The 22,448-nt window shown below is 35.2% G+C and overlaps 1 long non-coding RNA gene across 2 annotated transcripts; it reads left to right on the forward strand.

Annotated features, from left to right (window-relative positions):
• Nucleotides 1-11,566: 11,566 nt before the first annotated feature.
• On the forward strand, nt 11,567-21,832 carry LOC128234249 (uncharacterized). Of its 2 annotated transcripts, XR_008260911.1 has the most exons (6): nt 11,567-11,746; nt 15,425-15,511; nt 16,277-16,418; nt 18,607-18,717; nt 19,748-19,825; nt 20,943-21,832. It is a non-coding gene; the product is annotated as an uncharacterized LOC128234249 (long non-coding RNA). The 2 variants fall into 2 exon arrangements; XR_008260912.1 differs by lacking the exon at nt 15,425-15,511.
• The last annotated feature ends 616 nt before the right edge of the window (nt 21,833-22,448 follow it).

Below are 22,448 nucleotides of genomic sequence, written 5' to 3' on the forward strand. Positions count from 1 at the left end.
TGTATTACGAATAACAGAAGTACACATTGCACAAGCAACTGTTGTAAATGTTAATCAAACCGCTTTTTTCAATCTGTACAACAATGTCATCCACTCAAACTCTCATGCGGAACGACACCAATACGTTCATCTGAAAAGATACAAACGTTAGTAATATCATTCAAATTATACTTCTAAAATATATGCATACACGCATAAACAAAACAATAAATGGTGGGAGGGAGGGAAACTCAGTTTTCTGCTGTGCAATAGCCCGGTATACAACCTCGAATGACGAAAGCACGTGTACAAGCGGCTTTAATACTAGCCGCTTAGTTATATAAATGAACCGACCATTACCATATATGGCAATAATCGGAAGTACCTTGACCATCACCATACATGGTAATAATCGTAATTACGTTTATATGAATAAATATATTTGTACATCGATGTAATTCTGACAATGCTACCATTAAGTGTCTTAATTATCATATTGGCTTAGTGGGCCTACATTTCTAGACACAAAAATTCAGTTAAATTCAGATTAATCTGCATCCCATTTTCATTATATCAGTCGGAAATAGCGTTTGGAAGCGTTGGTATTAAGTCAACTGTCAATGCGTGTTAAAACTTATAAGTTAATTTTATTTTTCTCTTTTTTCCAGTCCCCCACGCACACACCCTAGTTTTGTAATCCCTCTATCAATAGTCGAAAAGAGCCAAAGTGGTCTACCATTGGTATATGTTTAAGGCACACCAAAGGTCGTTTCTAGTTTGACTAGTATATTACAGCAGTAGCAGTAGTAGCAGTAGCAGCAGCAGTAACAGTAGCAGTAGAAGTAATAGTAGTAGTAGTGGTAGTGGTAGTGGTAGTGGTAGTGGTAGTGGTAGTAGTAGTAGTAGTAGTAGTAGTAGTAGTAGTAGTAGTAGTAGTAGTAGTAGTAGTAGTAGTAGTAGTAGTAGCAGTAGGAGTAGGAGTAGTAGTAGTAGTAGTAGTAGTAGTAGTAGTAGTAGTAGTAGTAGCAGCAGCAGCAGCAGCATCAGTAGCAGTATCAGTAGCATCAGTAGCAGTAGGAGTAGGAGTAGTAAGTTTTAGGAAAAACAAAAGGGCTTAACTAGCAGATATTTTATGCCGAGCAGGTCCCACTCAGGGATCATTGGTCGAATAATTAATTATTTTTGTTTGTCTCGTTCGGCATCACTCTCGTGCGTAACCATCATTCCAAACAAATGCCTTTAAGGTTAATGAGCAATCATTCTCAAACCTTTCTCAAAAGATATTCGCTGGCTCGACATTGTTGGAGGTTCGTCGACAATTATCTAGTTCAATATCGTTCTTAGTTGAAATTAAATCATCCGGAATTCATAACTCATTGTAGATAAATTAGTTTGGAATATTTCTTATTTTCGACAAAGCATTCCTATGTTTTGATAGATTTTATAAAACCTGAATAATGTGTATGTTGTTTCATATAAACCAAACAAATTCTTTTCGAACACTATTTTGTTTTGATGCAAACAAAAAAATAACAAAGCTCTGACAAAATATTTTGTCGTCAGGGGCGTAGCTAGGCCGTTTTGAAGTATACGCACTATTGCTGTTGCTATGGGCGGAATGTCCTTATGGGGGTCAGGGGGGCTCTCCCCTCTTTGAGAGGGGGGGGGGTATTTAAAAAAAAAAGATCCTTCACATTGTAATGCAATGTTACAAAAGGAATACTCGAGAAAGAGTCATGGTCAATTTTTGTGGTATTCATAAGTATAAACACAAGCTGCAGTGAGCCATTTCAATTTTACCGAGTCGTGAACATTCATGAAGCATATTTTTCACCCGCAGTATATCCGACAATTTTGAGAAATTGGTCTTGTCAATATCTGTAGAGAATATTTGTTTATCTGATATATGAAATAAATAGCTATTAGCACATCTTTAAAATCAAAATATTATGAATAACAACAGTTAAAACAGACACCTCTATCTTAAATGCGTGCTTTATCGTCCTCTAATATCAAATGCTATTGGCACTACACATTTAATTATGTTTCACAAATAACCTAAACAAAATGTACCTCCATGGGAAGGAAAACTCATAGAAATGTTTCCATTTTCCTGCTAAGATGTTTAGTTTATCAGCAGTGTCAACTGTTCGAAGATTATCTTTGAACTTTTCAAGATGAGGAGGTTCAAGGTTGGCGTTTGACATTTGGAAACTTGCTGCTTTGTAAACATCGTTCGAATATATTCAGTATTTATCGACGATTCATAAAAAAGCGTTCCTTCAACTAAACGGTAAACGAGGCTCTTACTGAATAATAGGATTTGTTTTAGATTTTCATTCATTTATTTATTTCATTGATATAGGTCACCGGCCCAGAACAACATTATGTACACAATAATATACATACAAACATAGTGGTGAATGGTGAACATAGGACTTCAAATAAATTGTATAACATACAATAGAGTAAAATGGTAAACATAATGAAATTACTTTTAATATTTCTACTATGTAACAAAAATAATGTCAATATTTTTGACCGCTAACACAGATTATCTCTTTGTGTAGACCCCCAAACAATATTAACTAAAAAAAAGAAAACAGAATAATACATGGAGAGTAATGTGCCTATGTAATATTACTGAGCATTTCATCTCTTACTTTGCTTGCATAGAAAACATACTTTGCTAAATTAGTTATGGTATTCTTTGATGCAGAGTTCATTAAAACATAAAATTTATGAATATTTGGGTTTGTGAAAAATTTACTTGGAATATATTTGCTTCTCAAGTCATCATAAAAACTACATTTGATTATGAAATGGAACTCTGTTTCAATATCTAAATTACATAATTTACACAGTCTATTTTGATAAAGAACATTTCGATATCTGCCAGATTCAACTTCTAATTTGTGAGATGAACATCTTATTTTTGCCAATGCACTTCTAAATTTCCTTATCTTCACACAATTCAAATAGTTTGCATGGTTATAATCTGTATTCAGATGCTTATAGAGACTTATCTTATGAGATTCAGATAAAACCCTTGACCATTCCTGTAGATATTGGTCCTTTAATCGTTGTATAATATTCTTCAAAAATATTGATTCATTTTGTACACATTGGTCTCTCCAAATATAACTATACCCTGTTGAATTCAAAAGATTTTTAACTTTAGTCACCCAATTTTCATGGCCTCTTTCATCCATATATTTCAGCATATCATAGACCAGCCGGACATATCTATCTTTTGTCATATTGAGTATTTTTAGCCAGTACTTCAGAACATATTTGGAAGTTCCAATATAAATCGGATAGCGCCCACAATCACTCAAAACTGCAATGTTTGTTGTTTTATGTGGAACACACATGTACCTTTTACATGCATATATTTGGACGGCTTCAATAGTCTTATATTTTTCAATACCCCATAATTCCGATCCATATGATAATATTGGTGCAATTTTTGTAACAAATAATTTGAAATATGTGTTTTGGTTCAATTGACCAAACTTATATAATTTTGATAATAATGTCATTAGCACTCTTTTTGCAGTTATTGCTTGTTCACTGGCCATTTTTTTGAAAAGAAAGTTGCTGGGAGAGGAATACTCCAACATATTGGAATCCTTTTAGAACATCTAGGCGTTCATTATTATAAAACCACTTTTCACTTTTAGATAATTTGCCTCCATTTTTATATACAACAACCTTTGTTTTCTTTGTATTTACAGTCAGGCTAAATTCATTTGTAAACTCATGTAATTTATTTATTAATCGTTGTAGACCAACAACTGTATCAGATGTTAAAGCCAAATCGTCGGCAAAAAACAAGCACAAAATTTCACGTAGGTTTGGAAAAAGCTGTATGCCTTTCAGCTCACTGCTTTAAACTTGTTTAATGAACTCATTGACGAAAAATACAAATAATATGGGCATTTTTTATTGTATCACATATTCAAAAAAGGCGGCCCGCGAAAGCATCACCTCCCTTACCTTTTAGTTTTTACTGCACTTTTGGCCTGACGTGTGCGACGATTTTTACGCACGGGCGTATTGTGCGTAACGGCAGCTACGCCACTGGTCGTATAAGTTGCTCAACTCCGTAACACACCAACACGTGATATTTCATTTAATTTTCAACAATCAAGTTTTCAAGTTGGGGGAAACCGGAGTACCCGGAGAAATCCAACTTGTCCGGCTTGAGACCACCAAACCAAACACACTACTGCCAAGGCAAGGCATCAAACTCGGGTCGCCTTGGTGAGAAGCAAGAACGCTAACCAGACAACCACATGGATTGGTTGATTGACAGTATCACGTAATGTTATCAATGTATTGTGAAAAGGTAAAAATATCAGTCAGTTTTGAAGAAGTCCTTGGAGGCTAGCGGTTAAGACGTGTGTTTTCTAATTTTTTTCTTGACTTTACAGGCGTTGGTTCGCACACTACTTAAAATAAAATCCTTTTTACTATATTTGTATTTTTTCTGCAATTACGATATCAAAGGCTAAAACAGTGATAAAATAAGTGTTTTCAGATGCATTACCGGAAAAGCTTATTTTTGGTCCGAAAATTTGAGCAAGTCGCTTTAATATAAAATATTAACCTTTAAAATTAGTAGTGTTTGAGAGGGGGAAAACCATAATATAATGTAAATCTTATTAATTATTTCTATCTTTGAAAGGTTTAAGTTTTTTTATGGGTCATACATTAGATAGTTGAATTTGAATTCATACTCTGTTTGAAGTTTTGCAGAAAAGCCGCAAATACATAATGTTTAATGTTAAACATACGACGAATATATTAGGAATTTTTGTGTCATCAAATGTCCGGGAAAAAATGGGAAGACGTTGCGTAAACTATCATCATCATTGTTTCCGTCATTATTATTATATTTTTCACGAAGGAGTGTTTTAAACTTAATCAGGGAAAATACTGTTGTTATGAAGTAAGCAATAGTTTTACCATGGGCTATACTATAGTAAATATAGGTTAATGTTAATTAATTTTGTTAAAATTGACGGAATTTTGTAGAACTATGCAACGCTTAAATATTGGCCAAGAATTGCATCATCAAAAAGCAAACAAATCTGAAATATTTCCAACGTGTAAAAAAAGAAAACATCAAAGTCTTTTATAGGCTAAGAAATAGTTTCATATCTTTTCTGTCAAAAAAAGTATTCAGAAATAAACGTCATTTTTTTGTTTGTTAACATCGGTTGTGACCCGTGGTAAACCATGTGAGAACCCCTGTTGAAGTCAAGTGATTCCTCACCATGATTTTAGACGTTTACAGACGATATATTTGCGATTCAACCACAAGGAACGGCACGTAAAACATGAATATGGGAATTAAAAGTGGAATAATTTGAAAACTACTTCCATACCATTGGTCCAAAACTAATTTCAATCAATACACAATAAATAAATGCTGTTTGAACTTGATGAATACCTTCTTATATAAAATGCATGATTGTGTCCTTTCCATGTCATAGATTATTTTTGGTACTCTAAACAATTAAGTCTGCTGGCCGCGCGCAGCAAAAATGATTGCTAACTTTATTAGTTTCTATCGTGAAATGCCTCTATACTAGCCAGTGCGCATGCACGACCTTCCAACTAACCTCCTTAATAAAACCAATAGACAACTAAATTGATGTGGCGTTTCCGTTGTCTAGTGGTAACACACTTGACTATCAATCCAGGGGTCGCAGGTTCGATTCCTTCTCGCATCACTAAAATACTAATCGTCTCCCGGTAGGGACGTTAAGTGGGCGTCCCGTGTGACAGTGCAATGTAACGCCGAATAGCAGCATCGCCGCATAAACGTGAATTTTGTCGTTTATGGGGCGCAACTGTGCCTTTTTGCCACATAAAGAGGATTAACCTTTTATTATAAAACAAAAAAAATAGAGTTCTAATATTTCAACAAAAACGATGATGATGACGTTGATGATGAGGATAATTATGATGATGATGGTTGTGGGGATGGTGATGGTGGTGGTGGTGGTTGTGATTATGGTGATGCTGATGGTGGTTGTGATGATGTTGTTGATTATGATGATGATTAAGATTAGGGCGTAGCATATTACTGTCATTTTGAAAAAATGCGGGAAAAGTAGGCAGGCAAATTGGTCAAATTTATGGCAATATTTTAAAATTGAGCCAATATTGAAAATTGAAATAAATTATAACTTCCCTTGAAGTGTTCACATCTACATTTTCTTGGTAACAAATGACTTGTGCATAAAAACACAATCAATGAAAGAAATACGTCCATGATGACCCTATATCAGTCATCTGAGTCCTCTTGTTCAAGTGCCCAAAACTAATGTTGTGTTGAAATTTTTGGAAACAATATATTCAAAAGTTTTCCTTTCGTTGCCCTGGTAACCAGAGGTATACGCTGATGACCTAGACGTGAATAAATTTCACAATCTCACAATTACCAGTGGTTTTTGACAAGGAAATAATTCTCAGCTCATCTGAGCACAAAGAGCACATGTGGAGCTGTGAGGTTTGTTGGATTTCGGTTGTTTGTCCGGCGTCAACAATTGACTTTTCTAGACACGTTTGAAATGACGTTGAAAGTGCTCATTGTCAAGGGTACATGCCCGTCAGGCTGACAAAAAGGCGAGAATATATGTTAGGTCATATGACGATTCAATTTTCTGATTGTCCCAAACGACGGTGTTGTGCGTTGTCGTAACATATATTCCCGCCTTTAGTCTGGCCAAACGTCATTTCAAACGTTTTCGTAGAAAGATCAATTGGTTTGGTTCACATTTAAACCGATCTTACTAAATCTTTGTCAGAATTTACGTCTCTTAAAGTCTAGTTCAAAGCTTGGTTAAGTGGACACAAAAAACTAAGTCCGATCTTGATGAAACTTTATCAACCTCTATTGTACTTGTATGTGTTTTAATTGCTTTTTATGCGGCGAAAGTGTGCCTTTTAGCCACATAAGAAAATCGTTTATGCGGCGATGCTGTTATGCGTCGTTACAGTGCTATACACTGGTGCACGTTAAAGAACCAGGGTAGCTCTAACCAGGGTTACATTCTGTCTGTGCTCCAACAACCTAAAATGACTAACAATCTTAACAGAGCACTCGCCGAATGGGCAAGGCCCGAGTGCAAGTATAAATAAGCTTACACACCACCACTAAATTGATATTTTGAGGGGGGGGGGGGGGGGGGGGGGGTCGACAGAGGCTTTCTACATGAATGAATGTAAAATCTACCGATGATCCCATTAGTGTAGACACTATGAAAGTTATTTAGACCACGCTTAAAATACTCTGGTATTTGAACCACAATAGATACACAAACTTGCTTTGTTGTAACCCGGCAATACATATCCCTTCAGTTTTGTAATCATGCTATCCATATTCTTATAAGTGCCAGAGTGTTCCGCCCTTAATATATGTTTAAGGCACTTAAATGTCATTTTTCTAGTTTCATATCTCCGCCCGTAAAGCATTTGTGAGTCAACCTAATGTACACAGTAGTGCACGAGACGTTTGGGAAAATGAAACTGATATTGTTTGGAGAAAAGTTCCGAACTAAAAATGTTTCTGTATAGATACTGGTGAGTTATGATTGCACTAATAAAATAACATGGCAGAACAACACCGAATAAGAGTACCACAGAGCGAACATTCGTCTGTTTTTTCTCGAGGGCAACAAGCGACAACACTCTACAATTATTTTATATGCCTGAGTAATAAGCATTGCTTTGCATGTGTGTATTGTCTCTGGATGAATGATTATTTAGTTATGACGAAGGTATTTTGCACGACGTTGACGCCGACAATCACACCAAGGCTGTGTTACGTCAGTATCTTATCCACATCTCGAGAATACCCAGTTGTACTGTAAGCGATTACTGTATAAGATGATTATGGCGATGGTGATGATAAAGGTTATCACAGAACCGAGACGTCTGGTTCTTCGAATTGCTGACTAAGCAAACAAGAGATGCGCAAAGCGAACGCCAGGGCTCGTCTGTTCTTGTGCACAGTCAGTTGATAGGCATTAACTCCTGCTTTGGTGTCATATGACATGAACTACATTTAGTGGCATTTAACCTAAGCTTATTTAGTTAGTTCTTCAGATTTACCAAAGGGGTCACTCATACCAACGATCTAGCATAAAATAACTATGCATTACTGCAGTTTAAAAATGTCAGAAAATCTCGGAAGGCATAAATACCTTAAAGTTCAACAACATCGATTTGATCGAAAAGTTTTATGTACGAAAAGCATGCCGGAGTAACCAAACAAAAAGTTGCAACAAAAACATGCAGCCTACATGTAGATTACCCTCTAATCTTTCAATAGCTGTAATAGGGTGGTTTCTTACGGCCACGACTATAATAACGCAGCAGTTAGGGTTCAGTGTAGTTGGATAACACGTCGGAAGTCTTCATGGGCTTTTATTACATATATTATAAATCCACAGCTCTGAAAATATATAAACATCAACTTAAGCAAATCACACAAGAGTTAACAATTAATTCAGTATATTTTCTATAATACGTTGAGAATATAACCAGACTTTTTACATCAACATGCACCTAGTTGAAGAAATGTGTCCATGTTTCTGAATGTATTCCAAAAATCTCAAAGCAGTGCTCCGGTTCACTGAACAACACTGTATAAAGTTAAAAGGGACTGTACTCGTGACGTGGAGAACATTCCCTTCAGCTGACAGTTGTGTTAGTCGGTCCAAAGTCAACGTGGGGTGTTTGCTAGGGACCTGAAGCTAAGTGTGTAGACCTTGGCTTATTTGTCCATAGGTCATCTTTTGACCAAAATGCAAAAATAAATAATTTTAGTGGTTAATAGTTATTGTAGGGTAAACTTGGGTTGACCAAATCAAACAATTAACCAGTTTCATACAATTGGCTTCTGATCTTAAATGGTGACCTTGTCATTGAACTAATGCGCCTGCAAAATTCTTTCTTCATTTCGTTTTGATTCGTTGAGCATTTTACGAAAGTGATTGACTCTTGTGTTTAGTTATTAGTTTTTAAAACGGTATATGCGTCATTAAGATATTGACCGGACATGAATTGCGACCGAAGGAAAAGAGCAATCCTATCATAAATAAAGGAAAAATGATCGTATAGGCACAGAGAACCATCATGAGTTGCGTCAAATAAATATCAAGATGTTTATTGATAAAGGATAACATGTTTATGACGCCATGTGACCTTGACCTTTGGCCAAAGATATGGTACTTCTACTTTACAAATGCAGTATCAGTGTCGAAAGAGAGTATCAAACTATTGGGTGCTAAAGAATTTGACACTTTCACCCCCTGTGACCGTGGACTACGGTCCAATAACCCAAAATTGTACCTGTGTCATTTACTCAATATGTTTTGGCCAGCATCCTGTAAATACGAGGGCTATATCGGACATAGCAAAAACAATATGAACCCTGTTCTGTCTAAGTGGCATAGACAGTGTTTTAGAATGACGCATTCGTATAAACAATATTTTTACAAATGTTTTTCTCTTTTTTCTTGACATGCGACAAATACCTCTTTGCTTTGAGGATGGGTTGGCAGTGAGGTACACGACTAAATGTTCACGTACGTGTGTCAGTGACATGTTCGTACGAATTAGTCAAAACCATGTGAGGTATTCGTACTAATATGCCACACGTGTGCCATATTCATTTGTGTTAACATTACCGCTCAACAAGGCTTAGTACAAGAGCACATTGAACGTTTAAACTGCCGCAAATTTTATTTTGTAAAAGTTAAAGGTGTATCACTCAAAATGAATGTGTATGCATTGATTTTGAATAAGAGTGTCACTTTAAGACTTGTCCAGTTCGTTTGAGTATAACTTTTTATTTAAAAAAACAAGTTATAGTTAATAAAACCATTTGTTACGGTTGTGTGGAATTAGCAAAACATAACGACATTAGACATTCAAAACATGATATGACATGGCACGACGTTGGAAATATGACATTCCAAACATGATATGACATGGCACGACATTGGAAATAAGACATTCAAAACATGATATGACATGGCACGACATTGGAAATAAGACATTCAAAACATGATATGACATGGCACGACATTGGAAATAAGACATTCAAAACATGATATGACATGGCACGACATTGGAAATAAGACATTCAAAACATGATATGACATGGCACGACATTGGAAATAAGACATTCCAAACATGATATGACATGGCACGACATTGGAAATAAGACATTCCAAACATGATATGACATGGCACGACATTGGAAATATGACATTCCAAACATGATATGACATGGCACGACATTGGAAATAAGACATTCAAAACATGATATGACATGGCACGACATTGGAAATAAGACATTAAAATAAGTGAATGGCATGCTGATTGAAAATTTGGGATTATTCGTTATTATGTTGATTCGAATCTTTCTCTGCATATGTGTATTGTATATATATATATCTTTATCATGCTTAAGTTGTGTTCATACATTTATTATCGTTCATTGCTTTTGTGATCTCTAACCTTTTTTCAAACAATTAAAGGACAAAAAATATATAATTATATAAAAGAATTCATTATGAATTGAACATTCAATCCAAATAAATGGTACGTCGGAAAAAGAAGTTTACGCACACAATATGGCACTATATTAAATGTCCAATGTCCAGTGCACACACGACATGTCCAATATCCAGTGCCAAAATGTCCAGTTCCAACACAACATGTCCAATGTCCAGTGCCAACACCACATGTCCAATGTTCAGTGTCAACACGACATGTCCAATGTCCAGTGCCGGAACGACATCAACTTTTGAATGTTTAAAGTTGAATATCTTATGTTAGCTAAATTCACATACATTTTGGGTGCTATACTTTTGCTTAAAGTCTTATGTAATTCTTATATATATATATATATATATATATATATATATATATATATATATTTACTACAGATATTAAGGTGACCATATATATATTAATCTAGGCATTATGGGGACCGCTGGATTAAGGCGACAAAAATTGGTCTCCTTAATATTTTCAGTCCAGATTTGAGGTATCAAATGTCAATAAAAATGTCCATTGACAGTAAGTTGATAAGCTTGAATGTTTATTTACGAGATCATTTCATTGTTTTAAATCTTATTATATTTTAATATTGAAAAAAAATATTCTTAAACTTTTGTGTGTGTATATTTGTGTATCCATAAAAATAGCCATTAAGGCGACCAGGGAAAAAATCATAATTTTGGTAAAAAATAGCTATATACTAAGCATTTTTTATTTGTTTTACTTTATTTAAAGCCTATTGTATATTATCCCGAAGTTTCATTCCATAAAAAACAGAAATAAGGAAATTCGATATTTCGTGTACCATCAGCATCCAAATTTTCAAGTATAAAGAAATTTAACTTTCCGGAATATAACGGAAATTTTCGGGTATCTCCGTGGTACCATCTCCGTGCAATTATGCAGTATGGCGTTCATCTCTTACGGAGAGAGAATGGTAACTTGGTAAGTGTTTAAAGTACATATTTAACGTTTTTTTCGTTTATTTTTATGACTTTTGTACAGTAGTATAAATCGTCCACCCTTTGGATGAAAAGCAAATGATTTATCCGGATTTTGTTCATCCGAAACTAAATCACTAGTATCAACATCCGGTGTAATTTTTGCTTGTATTTTGGAGAAACTCGATTGATTTCTAGCAAACTTGGTTTACCACTACATCGTCGCTTATTATTATTTGGTATGTTCCAATCTAAAAAGGGATTTGCTCCCTTAACATCTCAGATTTTAATAAATAAAAGACAAAACGATACACATGCCTTACATTTTGTTTGTCAATGTCATGTCATTAGTCATTCTCATCACCTTTGAATAGCAGAACAGAACGAACACTATCACCAATTCGTATTGTGGCTTTTTGTATGTGTCTTAAATTCTCATATTTGACAAAAATGCAACAATAAAATATTTCCCTTATTCTGCCACAGTTATGCACCAGTCAATTGTAACCATGGCCCCCAGGTCTTGTTTATACCGGGGATAGCAGGGGAAATGGGCCATGTTTTTACCTTCCAGGTGGACCGGCAGTGCTGAGTGAATGGGGTGTTATTGTTTTTGCGCTGAAAACAGGGAATGGGCCTAACCTAGGATGTCCCCAGGGGCATTTGACAGGGATCTGGTCATTTCGTAACCTTACCATTTCGTAACTGCTGAATCTTGGTTATTTCGTAACCATTCTGTTAGTCAATTCGTAACCGTCAAGAAATCAATTGCTCATATGATATGGTAACTACCATTTAACAAGGTGATAAATAGTACACTTAGCACCTCGTTAAGTGTATTGTTCGAACCTGGATGTATATGGCACAGCAACCAAGACACCAATTGGGAGACATTACTCAAATTCTCACTAGTAACAAGCTAATAATTTATGTTACTCAATAGTTATTAGATATATATATATATATCATGCTAAATTAGAAATGATTTGTTATACTACCAAAATATGTTAATTATTTTCTTACATTTTGCTTACTTATAAACAATAATTTAAGACTGATCGCGATGTATTTTTGAGTAAAATTACGTTTACATAAATGATCATTCTTGACCTATTTCATTGACTATATTTGTTTGAATTGTTTAAAACGAACAAAATTTTGTTCTGTTCTTTTCTCAATTGATCCATATTCTGCATACTTTATATACGAAACCGACAAAAAACAGCCTAAAATTATTAGTTATGGTACAATATTAATTTCCAATAACAAGATACAAAATTAAACATATCGGCACATTTTTTCGGCACAATAAGCATATAAAAAGCGCATACTCTCATTCGGCAAACTCACTACATTTTACAATACTTCTATGCAATTTAAAAAAAAAATGAAATTCTAAAGTTATATGGTCTATATATATTTAAAAAATATTGGCTTAAGGTCACAATTCCTCTCAATGGTAGAACATCTATGAATTAAAAAATTATTACATTTAATATTCAGCCTACTTATAATATTTCCTTTGCAACATAAAAAAATAGCTAGTGTGAATGTTTCTATTTGTCATAGTTTCAGAGTTTATTGGTAAATCACACTACACTATTTGGAATAAAGAAGGAATACAACTACTAGATTTAACTTTGTTTATGTTGTTATTTTTATGTTTTATACTTACAGTAAACTTATTTTGTAAATTCAAATGGTATTAAATTAATTCCTCATAATTATAGGAGTCAACGGTTAATAAACATTCGATTTCTTAACGGTTACGAATTGACTAACACAATGGTTACGAAATGACCAACAATGAGCGGTTACGAAATGACCATAATTCATTTGACAGGGCTTTTACCAGCTGTTTGTCTGTGCAGAGCGGGAATTTTACCTGGGATTGGCTGTACCGAAAGTCAAAGTTAGCACTATTAGCAGGACCTTGGGGGCCCATGCTGCAATTGACTGTTGCATTATTTGGATTTTTTCTTAACTTTACGACAAGCCCCCCTACAGTATTTTATAGTCAAGTTTAGTAATATTTATTTACAGAAATTGGATAACTTAACAAGTAAAGTAAACTGTACTGAGCTTTTGAACAAACCTACATACTTATAAATCAAAATTGATATTTAAGGGTCTACACTGAATAAACCCAAAATGTTAGTTTTGATTTGCTATATTCGAACAGTATTTAGTCTATCCACACAAAATTTACAGGATCATCAGATAACAAATTTCTAAAAATTCTCTGTTTGCCAAATAGGGAAGACAGGTTTAAGTGGGGTTAAAAGGTTGCTATCTGTGACCAAAAAAATACTGTTCAGAATTGTGAGAATTCATTTATCTTTCGTTCAGTAAAGAGCATGCAATGGCATAGTGGTTGGATTAGATAATCTGACAGTGGTGCTGGACGTCATGAGTTCAGAGCAAATTGCCCATATTGTAGTAATGTCTTAGATCCAGCTTGGATAACTTGGACACAGTAAGCGGTTCACACCCAGGGAAATTCTCAGATAAAACAGCGCCTATAAACTTGAAATTTACATTTTTCATGGAGACAATTAAAGAAAAAACATTATTGCTGATCTTCTGAAAACAAATCTTCTAACATTCAAATATTGAATTTGTTGGATGAACTAAGATTTATATTGATAAGAGATTGCTTCAGTTGGATTTAAACTTATCACCAACAAAAATATATGCATTTAAATCACACAATGTAAACAACTGCGCCACAGATCTTATCTGTATGTTTTGGGTGTTTAAAATTTAGCAGTTTAATATAGATTAGCACACTGGTAGGTCTGGTTGATCTGTTGCTTTAGTTGCTAAGTAAACATAATGTCAGTGATTTCATCACTATTTCTATTAAAATATCAGTTTTCTTCTTCAGGGCTTCTCACATTTGCACCATTTTTTACCATTTGAATCATAAAAAGATAACAAACACAAGAACTTAACACTTTGTGAATATTTAAGGAATGTAAGGGGTCAGATTTCAGATTGCTCATTATTTCTGGAACACTAAATACTTTATTTGATTGTGTACACTGCACTTTCTTGTTAAGCATTCATCCAAATCATTTGGGTAAATTTTGGCAGAAAAACTGCTTTTGGATTTATACTGGTCATCAAAACTGGCACTGACAAAACAAAAGACGTGTTTAATTAATGTGCGGGAAAGAAGTTTAAAGGTGTCAGCCCACAACGAAAGGCTTGCGGGTTGCAGTACCCCTTCAAGTAGTTCTTGAAAAAAATGATTCTCTCAGGTAGCATTTGATTATGTGTACATTGTATTCTTGTATGTATTTTCAAGTTTACACAGGATTTATATAAGGTTTGTATAATTTTAGTTTTATTTAAGTTTTAAAATTTTGACATTTTTTTAAAGATTTGCCTGCCCCTGTCTGAACACTTAAATTCTTGGTCTTTGGACTATTGTCTGCAACTTCAAAACACACTTTTTGGAACAGGACACATTTTCCTGATATTTTATCCAGTTTGACTGCAATATAAGTTGTATTTATCAATAATTTAAGTAAAAAATGACATTTATATTTCCATAATTACCTTGTAGTTATTTGTTAATTTGTTTTAATTCATGGATAGGTTTATTGCGAGTGTCATGGAAAGCTGGAACTTTTCAGTACACAACATGCAAACTGGGAATGAACTGTGTGTGCCGGCTTTGTGAACAAAAACGTAAGGCGGCTATGGTAAGTTGCGTCAAGATATCCTTGGGACCCCCCCCCCCCCCCCCCCCTGGACACGCAATACAATTCGTGTTTCGCTGATCTGTTGGCTAGGATCAGATCATCCATTTAGGGATTTAGATATGTTACCCCAGCCACCAGGCTGAATGTTTAATTTTACTCAATACTAAGCTTTGTTTTAGTGCGAACATCATGTTTATCTAATTGCAGTTGCTGCTTGGGACAATAAAGTTAAGTCAGCAACCATCTACCAGACTGCAAGATTCATCTCTTCCAAAGGATGTCATACCTTTCCAGGTGGGTGTGCATTGATTGATTGATTGATTGATTGATTGATTGATTGTGAGTTTGTGTAAATGAATAACTGTGAAACCATAACCAAATGTTGGGCTGTAAAGGTGTGTATGTGCATGCTTCACATATTATCCGTCCTGGTTGGCATACTGGACCGTCATCAGACACTCTGCCATGAATGTGAGAGAGTTTAAAGCTATTTCTTATTTTCCTGTGTAACTATATTGATGTTTGATTAAATTTACGCCGCCGTGTTACTGAGTAACAATTTGAAATTGGGCCAAAATCATCAAGCTGGAGCTTTGCATAATCTATTTCAAACTTCTGGGAGATTTCTGCCCTTGAAAGTATTTGCTCGCAGCCCGCCTCAAAGTTACACTTCGTTCAGTATTTAAAGCTTTTGGATACACTTTTTTGTTAATTTGAGATCTTAATGAGGCTACATTGTACTTCTAAGTAAATAGATGCTCAAAGTAACTAGATGCTCTGGGTGTTCACTGGGTGACAAAGGCTACCCAGTATTGGTTGTTTCTTTTTTCTGAAAAGATGTTTCTAGTGAATTGCCCAGTTGCAGTGGTTTTGACGCCACAGAACTAGCATAGCCCCATGACAGATATATATGTTTTATATATGTTTTCGTCATTGATGTCAGTACTGTTGTATTGGAGGCCTCACAATTTCTGTGTGGAAATGTCATCTGATACAATCATAACGGCGTATTTCTAGCATAGCTTTCATAAGTGCATGGCCATTCTCTGTCATTTTCAGATACACTGTGTTGTGTGTGGATAAGAAATGCATAGTGGTACCACCAATCACCAAAGCCACCATTCCCCTATCAGACAAAAGGCTCATGGGGACAGTTCCTGCAATTTACAGCAAAGCTCACAACTAGCCCTACGAACTTCAGGTAAGCGATAAATCTGGACTGGATATCTCTGTACTCACTGTAAGTTTATACTTCATTCGAACAAAACATAGGGCCGAATTCAGAACAATCACTCTCACTCACACTCAATGAGTTAATCCTCTGTAATCACATAATGGTCGAGATATTTTTGAGTGAAAGGTATATCCGTATTCACAGGTGTGAGTGAGACTCAAGTGTTTTGCGTGAGTGGGACATTTGTGAGTGCTCGGCTAGGCCACTTGAACCGCCCTCGAGGATTGGTTGTGAATACGAATTGAATGAGTGTGAGTGAAAAAAGTACGTGGCAAGTAGAAAAGATGAAATATATCAAATATTTGGAACAAATAAGGGACATGCTCATTCCCAGACAATATTTAAGAGACCGGGATAATCCATTGAAGTACATGTTCATTTAATAACGTGGCCATCTATAAACAAAACAAATTCAAAAGGATGCGCCTATCATATATTTGTTTTGTTTCGCAATGATCTTGAAACCCCAGCAATGTTGATGTTTGCAATTCATCAATGGCTGCAAAGACAGGCAGCTAAATGTATGCGAAGTATGCAGCCTAGCGGCATGAAGTTAGCGGTCTAGCGGCGTGAAGTTAGCAGCCTAGCGGCATGAAGTGAGCGGCCTAGCGGCGTGAAGTTGGGGGACTAGCGGCCTAAATTTGTTCTCTATTTCAAGGTTCACGGGTTTATATGGGAAATATGATAAATCAATGTTTTTAGTCGTACATTAACATAGCGGCCTTAAATTGTTTTCTACTTCAGAGCCTTTTATATGAGTTTTCTTCTAAAACAATGCTAAAATAATTGTTCTCCTATGCAAAATACATCACGCTTGAGCGGCCTTGCGGAGTGAACTTGGCGGCCTGGTGGCCTAGCGGCCTAAAAATCCCCAAAACTCAATCCAGCAGCCCAGGAAAAGGGGAAAATGCTGATATTCGCTAAAGGATGTTGATTTATGAATAGGAACATTTAATTTATCATTGTTTTAGACAAGAACGCATATAAAATGCATTGGAATAGGAAACAATTTTAGGCCGCTAGTCACATGAGGCGGCTAGGCCGCCAGGCCGCTAACTTGACGCCGCTAGGCCATTTCATAGCGTGGTCAGGGAATTGCTATGTATTTTCCAGCCTACATTCAGCTGGATTATTATTACTATTATTATTATTTTTATTATTATTATTATTATTATTATTATTATAATAATTATTATTATTTTCATCATCATCATCAGCAGCAGCAGCAGCAGCACCATCAACACCAACACCACCCTATCATCATCAACATCATCATTATTATTATTATTATTATTATTATTATTATTATCATTATCGTCATCTTCATCCATTTTCCCCTACATTTCTTGAGTTGTTTTTCACTCCGAGGTGTAATTTCCCCATAAGAAGTAGATTCATTCGCTAATTCTATCCATCTGCTATTTTTTCAACTTCCATATATTATTTTCAACTGCTAAGACCGCTTTATGTAGAATACAAAAGCAAGATTATATATGAATACATATTTAAATTATGTGATACAATGGAAAACGGCTACATATTTAAAACAGCAACAACAAAGACAACAAAAAACATGCATTTAAATGCATTTTGCAACAGTTATTTACAATCCAAAACGTTTATTTTTATTAACTAATTGTTTTAAAATGTAAATTTCAGTTTCAGAATAACAATTATTATCATTTGTTTGTTGCTATAACTAACAATAAGGTACTCAAATCTCAAATAAACATATGTTTACAATGTATAATGTAAACATCACCATAGTCAAACAGATAATCCGATATGATCATGTAAACATACGTGTATAATTATATACTGTATTGCTCACTTGATGAAGTGGAGTGTTAGCGAGGCGTGTGAATACGAACAGATCACTTGAGTGTCACTCCCCGTATTCCACTCAAGTGATCATTTGAGTGTCCCTTACGGGAATGTGGTTGGAGTGTGAGTGAGAGTGGATGTTCTGAAATTGGCCCTTACAATTTCAGCATCAAAATCCAGGTTTAGATCCCAGACCGAACTTTGTCTCCTTCATTAAACTTAATTTCAGATGTTCTATAAGCCACATACATGTTCAGTACTTATGACGGATAAGAACTTTCGCAAATTGATTATAAATGCGTTTTCCCAGATTTACACCCACCTCTTGCAGATACTGCCGATGGTGAAGCTTGGGTGCACCGGGCCGGTTTTCCAGCCGTGTGGAATCAACATCTCCAGCTGAACTGGGGCCGGGAATTATATAAGACTCCTTAGCAGCATGGTGAGCTTTTGCGTATTTATTTCCAGGCTTGTATACCCGGCCAGACTTCTGCGTTTAAGCTTTCCTTTCGTCATTTTTTTAAATAACGTATCTCAAGTCTTTCAATGAAATCACAACTGTGACACCTTTGGAGACTAGATTTAAATTAAGGAACCATTATGTGACACAGTGTAGAAAGCCTTTTGGGTGATTTAAAATCAAATTAGTAAACAGGATTCTCATGGTTCATGGTTTATTATTGGCCTTGTGGACCTTTCATTCTTTACTTTGGTAAGAGCTACTTAAGTATGTAAGAAGGGGGGGGGGGGTGTACAATTGTGATAGTAAACAGTGTTTAATAAGGTATATTTGTTTTTATTTTATCACCATTTTGAAGGTAATGATTGTGTTAAATCAGGGATAAGTAACAAGTTTAACACAAACACTGTATCATGTTCTTTATTTCAAATAAATCTATAAATATTTAGTCTGATCTCCATTTTTCAGAAAAATGTAGCTGTCTTAAGTGCCTATTCCATCAATGAGTATCACTGTCTTTAAATTGCTGTTGCGGTACAGTTTAAATAGCAAAAGTTTTATGGCCCTGCTTGTTTGCAACTCCTCAATTCATTTTTGTACAGTGAGAAAAGTTGAAGGGAATTCTAGAGATTTACTAGAATTATGGATTGTTTTTCTTGAGTTACACAGTACATAAGGAGGAATTAGTGTGTACACAACTCCTCATTTTATTCCTGTTTATTATTTATATATGTAACATAGATGTGTACAAGACTTACGGTACTTTAGAAACATGACATAAAAGAGCTCACTTTGATAAATGTTCTCAAAAAAAGATATCTTTACTGTTAAAGTAAGAACTTTTACTGCATAGTAAGTAATGTCTTCTGCTCATCTTTATGACATCATGGAATGATGTCAACTTCCCAAGACACATTTCCACATGGCGCAGCTCATTTATATATATTGCTGATGGATTGTTTAGAATGGGACAGTTTTAATTGGTCAAAATGTTTTAATCGCCATTTTACAGAGTGCCAGCCAGTCATTGCTGTTCTTTGCATTGCTGAGGAGGACAGTCCTGCCAACATAACAGTTTGTTCAATAACAGGTAAAAAACTGGTCTCACTTTACATTTTCAACCACTGCCAGATAATATAATCTTATATAATGATAACTCCTTTTTCACAACTGTTGTTAAATATATAATGATTAAACTAACAATAAAATGGAAATTATGCTCTTAAAACTCAGAACCATTATTGACTGTCAGATGCTACTGGTAAATGAACTGGTCTTGATGTCCTTTTTCTGAGATAATAACTATTTGCATATAACCCTGGTACTACTATTGTACATTCAATATAAAACGTACGTCTTGTTTGTATCGTTAAATGGCTTTATAAATATAATGTTCCCCACTTCCTGATTCTTGAAAATTACGTGAACAAATGACAATTCTACTACCATTTAAAGTTTGATTTAATTTCGGACAAATGTGTTTGTTTTAATTTGCCTTGTTGCCTATGATTGTGAATGTGTGATGTTTTCTTCTGATTATTCTCTCTCAAAAACCAGATACAAAAAAACATATCTGTATATTTTTTTGTTTTACTTGTAAATATAGTTTTAAGGTTGTATTTTAGGTTTTTCTGCTCAATACAAACTTAAATATTGTAAGAGTTATTGCCCTTTGTAATTTTTAAACAAATACATTTTTTTCATGTTTTTTTAAGCCCATTATTAAGGGACTTTTAATATTTTCACCAGCTGCATTATAAAGTCAGACCAAAAGTGTCCAGTAAGTGTCCATACAATAACTAAGTTAGAATCCTTTCTCAAATCAGGTGAGTGATATAGGGCCATCTCTGTGTTTGTCTGACAAAAAAACAATAATCAATCTTTGAGTTAAATTGACAAATATTGTTGTAGAATGTTTTGTGAAGACATACAATTGGATTACTTTTGTGTCAATAGGATTTAGGTTTCTGCACATAAAAAATATTTAGAATAGCATTTGGGTTAGTCGGTTCACGTTCAATATTACAGATAGTATAAGTGGAAGCAGTGACTTAAAATTAATTACCAAACAGTTTCTGCTCAATTGCTTTGAGTTAACATACGAGTTATGAAACTTTGAATGCTAGTTCTTGGTGGCATAAATGAAAGACCTTTTTTTGTCACATTGACTTGTAATCAAGCACTAACTTCCTCTAAATTCTTTTCAGGTGATAGTTGGGCACACACAAGAAGACATAGATCACAGGTGTCCAGGCATATGAGTAGACAGGAGTTTCACACTCTGCTAAACTTACTTCATCAGAGGAGCAGAAAGCTTCTCAAGATCCCGCACTGCACACTAAGAAATAGTCTTTGACTACAACAAAGGGATGAAAGTACAGAGAGGTCCAATTGAAATCAATTCTGTGCTGTGTCATTTCTTCATTCTGGAAGTTGATGGACATGATTTATCATGGCATCAAGTGTGCAGTTTGTCGACTATCAGCAGTCTTGTTCACCAGCTGTGCAACTTGAGCTGGTAGCTTTATTGCTTGAAGCCACTGCATAAGAGGGGGAAGGTGCAGGCTCATCAAAAAGTCTCAAAAGTTGAAACTAGGAAAAGAAATTTGTCAAGAGTGTGAATCTATTTGCTTTGAAAACAATCGTTACAATGATTTGGTTTCCTTTGAAACTTGATACATACTATGTGTATGTTGAATGAATTGAGATGCTGAAATAAAGAACCACTATTCAAATATCAGGAAACTGCATTTTTCATACTAAAGGGTAAATGATGTTGCCATTTCCTGTATGTATTTAAATAAGATATGTTTCCACAATTAATATTTTTAGGGAATTTTTCTCAACCGAATGAATGAGATTAAATTGTTCAACGTTATATGAGCTTAATATGTGTTTTCTGTTTCTTTAAAATTTGTGAAAAATTGTCAGAAGATAATTAGACCAGTATCCATTACTGCAATTTTACAATCAAAAATATGGACAATCAGAAAACCTTTTTTCAGCTTACAGTCACACTGACCTTGACCTTTGACCCACTGACCTCAAAATCAATAGGGTTCATCTGCTGGTCATGACCAATAAGCCTACCTAGTATGAGGTCCCTGGGTCAAAGCGTTCTCAAGTTATTGATCGGAAACCGTTTTTCATGTAAAGGTCACACTGACCTTGACCTTTGACCCACTGACCTCAAAATCAATAGGGTTCATCTGCTGGTCATGACCAATACACCTACCAAGTATGAGGTCCCTGGGTCAAAGCGTTCTCAAGTTATTGATCGGAAACCGTTTTTCATGTAAAGGTCACACTGACCTTGACCTTTGACCCACTGACCTCAAAATCAATAGGGTTCATCTGCTGGTCATGACCAATAAGCCTACCTAGTATGAGGTCCCTGGGTCAAAGCGTTCTCAAGTTATTGATCGGAAACCGTTTTTCATGTTAAGGTCACACTGACCTTGACCTTTGACCTCAAAATCAATAGGGTTCATCTGCTGGTCATGACCAATACACCTACCAAGTATGAGGTTCCTGGGTCAAAGCGTTCTCAAGTTATTGATCGGAAACCGTTTTTCATGTAAAGGTCACACTGACCTTGACCTTTGACCCACTGACCTCAAAATCAATAGGGTTCATCTGCTGGTCATGACCAATAAGCCTACCTAGTATGAGGTCCCTGGGTCAAAGCGTTCTCAAGTTATTGATCGGAAACC

The sequence above is a fragment of the Mya arenaria genome, chromosome 5 (assembly GCF_026914265.1).
Source record: "Mya arenaria isolate MELC-2E11 chromosome 5, ASM2691426v1".
In the NCBI taxonomy this organism is placed as follows: domain Eukaryota; kingdom Metazoa; phylum Mollusca; class Bivalvia; order Myida; family Myidae; genus Mya; species Mya arenaria.